General features: G+C 44.2%; 1 protein-coding gene across 5 annotated transcripts in view; it reads left to right on the top strand.

Annotated features, from left to right (window-relative positions):
* The first annotated feature begins 1,887 nt into the window (after nucleotides 1-1,887).
* Nucleotides 1,888-9,696, top strand: part of KCNJ15 (potassium inwardly rectifying channel subfamily J member 15) — a 41,801-nt gene continuing 33,992 nt past the window's right edge. Inside the window, exons 1-2 of one of the 5 annotated variants that reach the window (XR_012160915.1) lie at nucleotides 1,888-2,017; nucleotides 5,527-7,207. The gene's annotated coding sequence lies outside the window, so the exon portion shown is untranslated. The other 4 variants (XR_012160914.1, XR_012160913.1, XM_073360806.1 and 1 more) reach the window with 4 other exon arrangements.

Genomic DNA, 9,696 nt, shown 5'->3' with positions numbered 1-9,696 from the left:
AACCTTAACATAACTTTTTGCAAGTAATTTTCTAGGTTTTTCTAAGAAGGGAAAAGGTAGATATATATCATCATGCATCATTAACAGGGTGTGAACTCTGAACCTTCAGCACTGCAGTACAGCCTACTGCACTTGAGATACAAGGCTAACTGCATCAGTTAACAGCAGGAGAAGGCTCTTACCTCAGAGGAAATCTGTTGCTGGTGCATGTTCTGGGTCTAAGGTGTGATTGGTGGGAGAGCTCAGCCACCTCTTTCTCTCTCCTCACTGTCTGGGAGTTGGAGGAATTGCTGCCCCATTTGATATCCACAGAGGGAGGCTAGGATGCTGAAACCATGTGCAAGGGCTGATGAGAGCCCAGTCTGCCTCTCTTTCCACCCCACCCACCATTATACTGGCTTTGGCAGCTACCAGGCTTTCCCAGTGCAGCGTGTGCTGCATTAGTGGCACTGTGGGCCTGACACTTTAGTATATTCACATTGTTATTATGTTAGCAAGCTGCCACCATTTTCCTGAGGAACACAAGTCAGAGCCGGGAAATAGCAATTTTAATCATTCATAGCTCAGCTAACCCTGAATGGAATTTCTCTAGCTCAAGGGTTTTATCCCTGCCCAGTTCCAAAGGCCTGCTGCAAACAAAGGTAAAGTTACAGCATCTCAAAAAAAAGGTCACTGGACTCTTTTTATAATGCAAGGCACTAGACAACCTAAATACAGGGGTAGCTACCAGCTCCGTCTCTCATAATAATTAATAAAGGGACACTCCGTGCCACATGTCTAAGAATTGGGGGAGGAGTGTATGTGTGAGTGGTGTGAAGTTTGTTTGTCTTCGACAAAGAGATAAAATCACATCTTACTTATGTCCTTCTAAATTTAAAACAGCTGTTGCCTGCTGGAACTGCCTAAATGCCTACATACTTAACCACATGAAGGCAGAATTCCAGGCCTCTAGTTTCCTATGGTTGCATATCGATGACATGATTGTTTGTTTACCAACGCCACTGTGGAAAAAAGAGCTTTCGTTTCTGTTAGTGTGTTTTCTTTGAAGTGAGATGGTTGTGATTTTGTTAGTAAAAACCCATACTTAAAACACCTCTTGCACCTCAACACTAAAGGGGGCAAGATCAATCTAGCATCAAGTGCTCCCTCAGAAGTCTCTATGGTTGCTTGTCTCTATGATCTGTTGCATTGGACTGGCTTGCTGTGACATAATTCCGTGAAGCCATGCATCTGGGAGGATGTATGTCAGAGAACAATATCCCAGAGCCAGCAGATCAGTGTTTCCAGTGCTGTAATGTCTTCCCTTGCATTTCTGCTTTTGGGATTTACTTCTGGGAATCCCATCAAACAAGAAAGTAGCACCTAAGGCACTTCAGAAGGGTTATGTATGGCAAAACACCTACACCACTCACTCTTCACATTCAGAAGCATCCAAATTTTCCCCAAATCAAATCTCTACCACCTTGCTTTATTTTCTGCATCTGGTAAATAACAGAAGAAATGGCCCACAGGAAAGCTCAGAATAAGTCATCAAAAAGAAATATTGTTGTGGCTAACCAGCTTGGAAACATTAGTGTTCAGGGATTTCAGCTATGACCATGATTGTTATGGTTCAGTGTGCTAAAATAGTCCTGGTATAAATTCATTTCAGATGGGTTTCAGTCTCCTTTTTGCCAGAAGGAAGGGGATCATCAATAATGTTGACTTTTTTTTTTTTGGGTCTCTTCTTTTTTTTTTTTTTTTTCACATGTGCAAAGCTTATTTGTTTCGGCAAGAAGGCCTTTGAGGGACTTTGCTCAGTGTGGCTAAAGTTTCTTCAAAGATTAACTGACATTCTTTAAAAGTACATCAGTTTCCTTTTAAGCAGGTATTTGCTTACCACGTAACTGGGTTGTTGAGTGCTATTGTAGTTATAAAGTTTGCTGGGCTCAACTCTAGATTTCCTTAAGACATACTGCTGACATCACCGAATCTCCTCTCAGATTCCTTTCCCTCTCTCTCCGGTTTCCTCCTTCAGGTAATTCCAACTCAGACTCTTACCAACTTGTTTTTGACTGACAGTGAATTAAGGAAGACTTTTTAGGGGAATAGAGGAGGAGTGTTTAAAACATACATATGTTATGCTGTACCTAAAGGAGACTCATTCTTTTATAAAGAGTTGTTTGACCTGTCATGACAATAACATCTAGTAAGGAATCTGAACATTGATCTTTCACAGGTAAGAAGAAGTCATCGGTTTAAAAAAAAAAATGCATATGTGCTTAAGAGAGGTTTGAAAACGTTGTGTTTCAAGTAAAGCTTAATGAGTCCATTCTTGTCCTATTTTAACTATTTTAATAATGTATTGTTCCAGAAACTATCTGCAAGAGAAAATCTGCTTATTAGATCATGTCTGCATGTGAAAAATAGAACTACAAAGCAGTTTAGTGATGGTGCAGCAAAAGCTGTTATGTTTTATTCTTCCTATTGATACAATATTCCAAACATTATGTTTAAAGTGGGGGGTAGTATTTTGGTCTCTTAGGGGATAATACAAGAGTTATCTTTGGAAGACTTTTCCTGTTATGGTGTTTTGCTGAAGACATTTTTAATGATTTTTGTTCTGTTAAAAATCTGCTTTTGTTAATTTTCAGTCAGTTATTTCTCCTTTTCCAGTGGGGAAATCAGTTTTTGTTTCCACAGTGGGAAACTAGACCAAAACATTTAAAAACCTTTGGTGCATATCTGAATAAGGGTTTGTAAGTGTTCTGTGGTAGGTATAGGAATGTAAACAATTCTGACTTGGAGAGCACGATGCACTTTCCCCCAGCTCCTGGATGGTGTCTTTATATTTCTTCCTTAAGTGTATAACGAGTATGACTTACTGTCAACAATCAGAATCTCCCATCTGAGTTGCAAATTCCCCATTACTTCTGTTTAGCTTAGTTGTACCTTCCCACTATTATTTTTCCTGTAGAATTTCTGCTTTGAACATATTTGTAGTTAAATTATTTTTCCCATGTCATGTAGGGTGTGAAAATGCAACAAAACTAGCTTTTCTACATGAACAATGGAGAGTTATATGATCTTTATAACTAACATTGTTTCTCCACTTCACTTTGCTTATATGTATAGGCATTTCTAGAGGCCTCTTCATCTTAGTGTCCGAGTGCCCACCTTAAACCTCAACTTTTTTTGTTTTTTAATTCTGATTTGATATCATCACTCACAATTTCTTCTTTCAAAGCAGGGAGGCAGCAGGGGCATTTTCAAAACAGAGAGCTGCTACAGAAACGGCTTTATTTTTCTCTGTTGTAAAATGTTGCTCTGGGCTCTCTGCACTCTCTGGTAACCAGCTTATGTGGGGAAGAAAGGCTCAAAACATGACTTAGTGCAGTTGGTCGTACATTACAAACTGGCATCACTTTTGCAAACTGGAGCATTGAGGAGACCAAAACTTCCAAAAGAATTCCATGTGGGTAAATTAGGCATGGACTAGAGACAAAAAATGCAACAGATGACTTGGGCTTCACTCTTTTAACATTTCAGTCCCGTTACTTTTGATAGCCTTTCAAGTAAAAACAAATAGTGCTTTTTACCTCCGTTGCTCATGCAAAGGAGAAAAACAACCACGTCATCCGCTCGCAATACTGATTGGAGCTGAAATTCGGGTTTGCACAGATTTTACAAAAAGTGCTCTGACCCCTGTTTTTTTTCCTGACACATACAAGTAGCAGAGACCAGCTGTATTTTTTGGGTACAGGTAGAGACCAAAAAACTAAACTTAATCGTTTTGCACACTGAACCTCAGGACATTTTGAAATAAACTTGGATTCTTTTAGCTTGTGGAAAAACTGGAGTGAATTGTGGGTTGATGGGTTTGTATTTATTTTGTCGGGAGGTCGCGGTCAGGCAATCTTTATCTTATTGCCTGTAAAAATATACATGTAATTAGGGAAAACGTTGACTGGACCCTCAAACAGTTAAATTCAAAATCTCTAATCTGAGTTGAATCCATTAAATGTCAAGTATTTGAAAGCTGCCTTCCTGCTGTGATGTCCCTAACTCACTGGCGTGAAAGAGCATTCATGAGTTACTTGAATAAGTTACTACAGACTCCAGGATCACCTCAGAACTCTGTATATCTGTGCTACTAATATGTTAAAAGGCTTGGAGCTAAGACAAGAGTGTGCACTATCGGAGTAAATGGCACAGTTGAAAAAGACAGCACTCTTATAACTGTTGCATATGAGTTTAAAGTGAAAGGCCAAATGATTCTCTCGGTATCTAGACATGCATAGGATTCAATGCAACGCATACCAGCCCAAACCAGCTGATAAATTCTTCATATGGGAGGGGGAAGGAATATCAGCAGCATTGTTCCTTGCCCAGGAACATGTGAAAGTCCATTGCATGGACAGCACATATTTTGAGGCTCACTAAGTTGGAAGACATAGCCAGGTGGAAAGGGAGCAAAACTAGAAAGGATGGCTCTGTGTATCATAATTCCCCTAGTGGCCAATGGAAACTCTTGTGCAATTGCGGGGGGGGTCAGAGTTAGTTTCTGAAAAACTCAGCTCCGCTCATATTTGCCCACTTCAGGGAGTGTAGTTATGGTCCAGGGTGAAATCCTGACTCCAGGAAATCAGTGGCAAAACTCCCACTGATTTCAGTGAGACCATGATTACACCTCAGGTATAGAGTGGAGCAATGCTGGGGCCAAGGAATACCATGAAGGGGCAGGTGCTCCGTTCAGACTTACTGAGTTCTGCAAGATGATCACCTGAGATGTTCCAGGGTCCACTAGGCTGAGTGATGAGGTAAAGCCCATCCTCCCACCTGCGTGAAACTATGGAAATTCTGTGATTGTAAAGTCACCAAGCCCTGGTTTACACTACGGGGTTAGGTTGAATTTAGCCGTGTTAGGTCGATTTTAAAATGAATGTGTCTATACAGCCAACCCCGTTCCATCAACCTAAAGGGCTCTTAAAATCGACTTCTATACTCGTCCCCAGCGAGGGGAGGAGCACTAAAATAGACCTTGCTGGGTCTAATTTGGGGTAATGCAGACCCAATTCGTTGGTATTGGTCTCCGGGAGCTATCGCAGAGTGCTCCAGTGTGACCACTCTGGACAACACTTTCAACTCTGATGCACTAGCCAGGTACACAGGAAAAGCCCCAGGAAATTTTGAATTTCATTTCCTGTTTGGTCAGCGAGATGAGCTCAGCAGCACAGGTGACCATGCAGTCACCCCAGAATCGCAAATGAGCTCCAGAATGGACCAAAAGGGAAACACTGGATCTGATTGCTGTATGGGGAGAAGAATCTGTGCAGGCCAAACTCCAGTCAAAAAGAAGAAATACTAATATATATGCCAAAATCGCACAGGGCATGGTGGAGAGAGGCTACAACAGGGACACACAGCAGTGTCGCATGAAAGTTAAGGAGCTCAGGCAAGCCTTCCAAAAGACGAAGGAGGCAAATGGTCGCTCCAGGTCAGAGCCCCATACATGCCACTTCTATGATCAGCTGCATGGCATTCTAGGGGGGACCCTACCACTACCCCACCACTGTTTGTGGACACCTGCAAGGGGGGAGGTCTCACGCAACACGCAGGAGGATTTTGTGGATGAGGATGAGGAGCAAGAGGAGGAGAACGTGCAGCAGGCAAGTGGTGAATCCGTTCTCCCCGGCAGCCAGGACCTTTTCATCACCCTGGAGCCAATACCCTCCCAAGGCGGGATCCCCGACCCTGAAGCTGGAGAAGGCAGCTCTGGTGAGTGCACATTTGTAACTACAGTACAGGGTTTAAAAGCAATAGTGTTTAATGTTTGATTTGCCCTAAAGACTTGATGCATTCGCGGCCAGTACAGCTATTGGAAAAGTCTGTTAACGTGTCTGGGAATGGAGCGGGAATCTTCCAGGGACATCTCCATGAAGCTCTCCTGGAGGTACTCTGAAAGCCTTTGCAGAAGGTTTCTGGGGAGGGCTGCCTTATTTCGTCCTCCATGGTAGGACACTTTACCATGCCAAGCCAGTTGCAAGTAGTCTGGAATCATTGCAGCACAAAGCATGGCAGCGAATGGTCCTGGGTTTTGGTTGCATTCAAGCAACATTCGGTCTTTATCTTTTTGTGTCAGCTTCAGGAGAGTGATATCATTCATGATCACCTGGTTGAAATAGGGGAATTTTTGTAAGGGAACAGTAAAAGGACCCCGTTCATGCTGGGTTTTTTGCGCTTGGCTAAAAGGGATCATCCCGGAGAATAGCCACATGATGGCAGGAAGGATGCACTGCACATCCACTCCAAAACTGCAGCCCCTCCTTTTAAACGGCAAATCCAGCCAGTATTGCTTGCTATGGGAAAGGAGGGTGATGCAGTTTGAAACCATTCCCGCATGTTATGAAGGTGTAAGAAGCCAACCCTGCGTACCCTTTGGCTTACCATGGCTGCCTGGAAACCGAATTCTGTTGCCCAGCTGTGTGTGATGTGTCACCATACCGGCAGGTGCTCAATATAAAAGGGAAAATGCGACCTTGTACCTAAAGCACATGTGCTGTCTGCTGTAAATTGCATGATTCGCTGTGAAAGAGTCTCCCTTTTGTACTCGAAATGTATCATCTTACATTTTACTCTCCCTTTTTATCTCCACCCAGGTGCAAATGTTTCTATGCTCCCCCATCATCTCCGTCCCTGAGGTTATCACCGATTAGAAGGCGAAAAAAACGCACTCGCAATGACATATTTTCTGAGCTCATGCAGTCCACCCACACTGATAGGGTGCAGCTGAATGTATGGAGGCATTCAGTGGCAGAGGCCGTAAAAGCATTAAGTCAGTGCAAAGAGCAGAGGCAGGAGGCGATGGTGAGGCTAATGGGGGGGGGAGCAAATGGGATATGATGAAGCATCTGTTGGAGCTGCAGGAAAGCCAACAAGAGCACAGACCCCCACTGCATCCATTGTATAACCACCTGCCCTCCTCCCCAAGTTCCATATCCTCCTCACCCAGATGCCCAAGAACGCAGGGGGAGGGAGGCTCCGGACAGCCAGCCACTCCACTCCAGAGGATGCCCAAGCAACAGAAGGCTGTCATTCAAACAGTTTTGATTTGTAGTGTGGCTACAATAAGCAATGTGGCCTTGTTTTCCCTCCTCCCGCACCCCACCCCACTCGGGCTACCTTGTCAGTTATCTCACTTTTTTTTTAATTAATAAAGAAAGAATGCTTGGTTTTAAAACAATAGTTACTTTATTTCCTTTGCCAGCTGTGATCGAAGGGGGAAGGGTGGTTGGCTTACAGGAAATTAAAATCAATGAAGGGGGCGGGTTTGCAGCAAGGAGAAACACACACAACTGTCACACCGTAGCCTGGCCAGTCATGAAACTGGTTTTCAAAGCCTCTCTGATGTGGTCGAGCTCTATCTATGCTCTTCTAATTGCCCTGGTGTCTGGCTGCTCAAAATGGGCCACCAGGTGATTTGCCTCAACCTCCCACTCCGCCATAAACGTTTTCCCCTTATTCTCACAGATATTATAGAGCACTCAGCAAGCAGCAATAACAATGGAAATGTTGGATGCGCTGAGGTCTGACCTAGTCAGAAAACAGTGCCAGCAAGCTTTTAAACGTCCAAAGACAAATTCTGCCACCATTCTGCACTTGCTCAGCCTATAGTTGAACTGCTCCTTAATACTGTCCAGGCTGCCTGTGGGCAGCTTCATGAGCCATGGGAGCTAGGAGTAGGCTGGGTCCCCAGGGATAACTATTGGCATTTCAACATCACCAACGGTAATTATCTGGTCTGGGAAGTAAATCCCTTCTTGCAACTGCTCGAACAGCCCGGAGTTCCTAAAGATGTGAGCATCATGCACCTTTCCCGGACATCCCACGTTGATGTCAGTGAAATGTCTCTTGTGATCCACCAGTGCTTGCAGAACCATTGAGAAGTAGCCCTAGCAGTTTACGTACTGCTTGGCAAGGTGGTCTGGTGCCAAGATAGGGATATGCATTCCATCTATTGCCCCACCACAGTTAGGGAAACCCATTGCAGCAAAGCCATCCACTATGACATGCACATTTCCCAGAGTCACTACCCGTGATAACAGAATGTCAGTGATTGCATTGGAGAAACACACATTGGATCACAGCAGTCCCCACAGGAGACTTGCCCACTCCAAACTGATTCCCGACTGACCGGTAACAGTCAGGTATTGCAGGCTCCCACAGGGCTATCACCACTTGCTTCTCAACTGTCAGGGCAGCTGCCATCTGGGTATTCCTGTCCTTCAGGGTGGAGGAAAGCAACTCACTAAGTTCAAGGAAAGTGGCCTTACACATGCGGAAGTTTCGCAGCCACTGTGAATCATCCCATACCTGCAACATTATGCGGTCCCACCAGTCTGTGCTTGTTTGCAGGGCCCAGAATCAGCGTTCCACTGTATCAACCAGCCCCATTGCCGCCATGATGTCCCACTTGCCACATCCTGCGCTTTCAGGAACGTCTGTGTCCATGTCCTCATCACAATTGTCCTCATGCTGGCGTCTCTTAGCCCAGTTCTGCACATACTCCAGGATAATGAACAAGGTGTTTACAATGTTCACAACAGCAGCGGTGAGCTAAGCAGGCTCCATGCTTGCCATGGTATGGCGTCTGCACAGGTAATCCAGGTGAAAAGGTGCGAAACGATTGTCTGCCATTGCTTTCATGGAGGGAGGGAGAGGCGACTGATAATATGTACCCAAAATCACCCGCGACAATCTTTTTGCCCCATCAGGCATTGGGAGCTTAACCCAGAATTCCAATGGGCAGCAGAGACTGCAGGAACTGTGGGATAGCTACCCACAGTGCACTGCTCCGTAAGTCGATGCTAGCCGTGGTATTGAGGATGTACTCCGCCGACTTAATGCGCTTAATGGGGACGTACACAATCGACTATAAAATCAATTTCTAAAAATCGACTTCTATAAAATCGACCTAATTTTGTAATGTAGACATACCCTAAGTCTTAAGAATATCTTTTTCCTCCCTGTACATTTCACCATGGGATGCCATATTACACTGGTGCTCTGGGAACTACACTGGCATCCTTTGGATTTCTTTGTGGAACTGAAGATGTTAATTTTGGCCTATGCAGCTGTAAATGGCTTAGGAGATGCCTATTTGAGAGATTCCTCCCGCCTCCTTAGCCTGTTCCACAGATGCTGCAGCTGAAACCTGCAGAGGTGCTCAAGCTGGAGCAAAGGAGTTGCGGGTGTGTTACTTTCCTGGAGGGTCCCTAAGGAATTTGCTCCCCACTTGGTTCAAAAGAGCCCAATTTGTTGACCTTCAGGACATGCTACAAAGTTCTTTTCTCCCTCTGGCTTTTAGGGAGGGATGGGGACACCTGAGGATTAGCAGCTGAGAAGGGTGAGATATTTTCACCTGTTTTTTGTTTTGTTTTTTTAAAAGCTTGGCTGGTTTACTTTTGTTATGTAGTGAGGATTGGCAGCTGGACTTGCTGTATGCCTGGTATTTTTAAATAAGTGTAAAAGGTAGACAGAGCTTTTAAACTTCCTTTATAAATCGAAAGTGATAAGGTGTTGATCAGCAATGGCACACTAGTATGACCTGGTTAGATTCAATTTGTTTCCACAGCTTCAACTCAAGTGCTTCATACCAGATTAAATCACAGCTTGTTCCTCTTCACTAGTTTCGTAGATTCCAAGGCCAGAAGGAAT

The sequence above is a fragment of the Lepidochelys kempii genome, chromosome 1, assembly GCF_965140265.1.
Source record: "Lepidochelys kempii isolate rLepKem1 chromosome 1, rLepKem1.hap2, whole genome shotgun sequence".
Lineage (NCBI taxonomy): Eukaryota > Metazoa > Chordata > Testudines > Cheloniidae > Lepidochelys > Lepidochelys kempii.
This window is presented reverse-complemented; position numbering and strand designations above follow the sequence as displayed.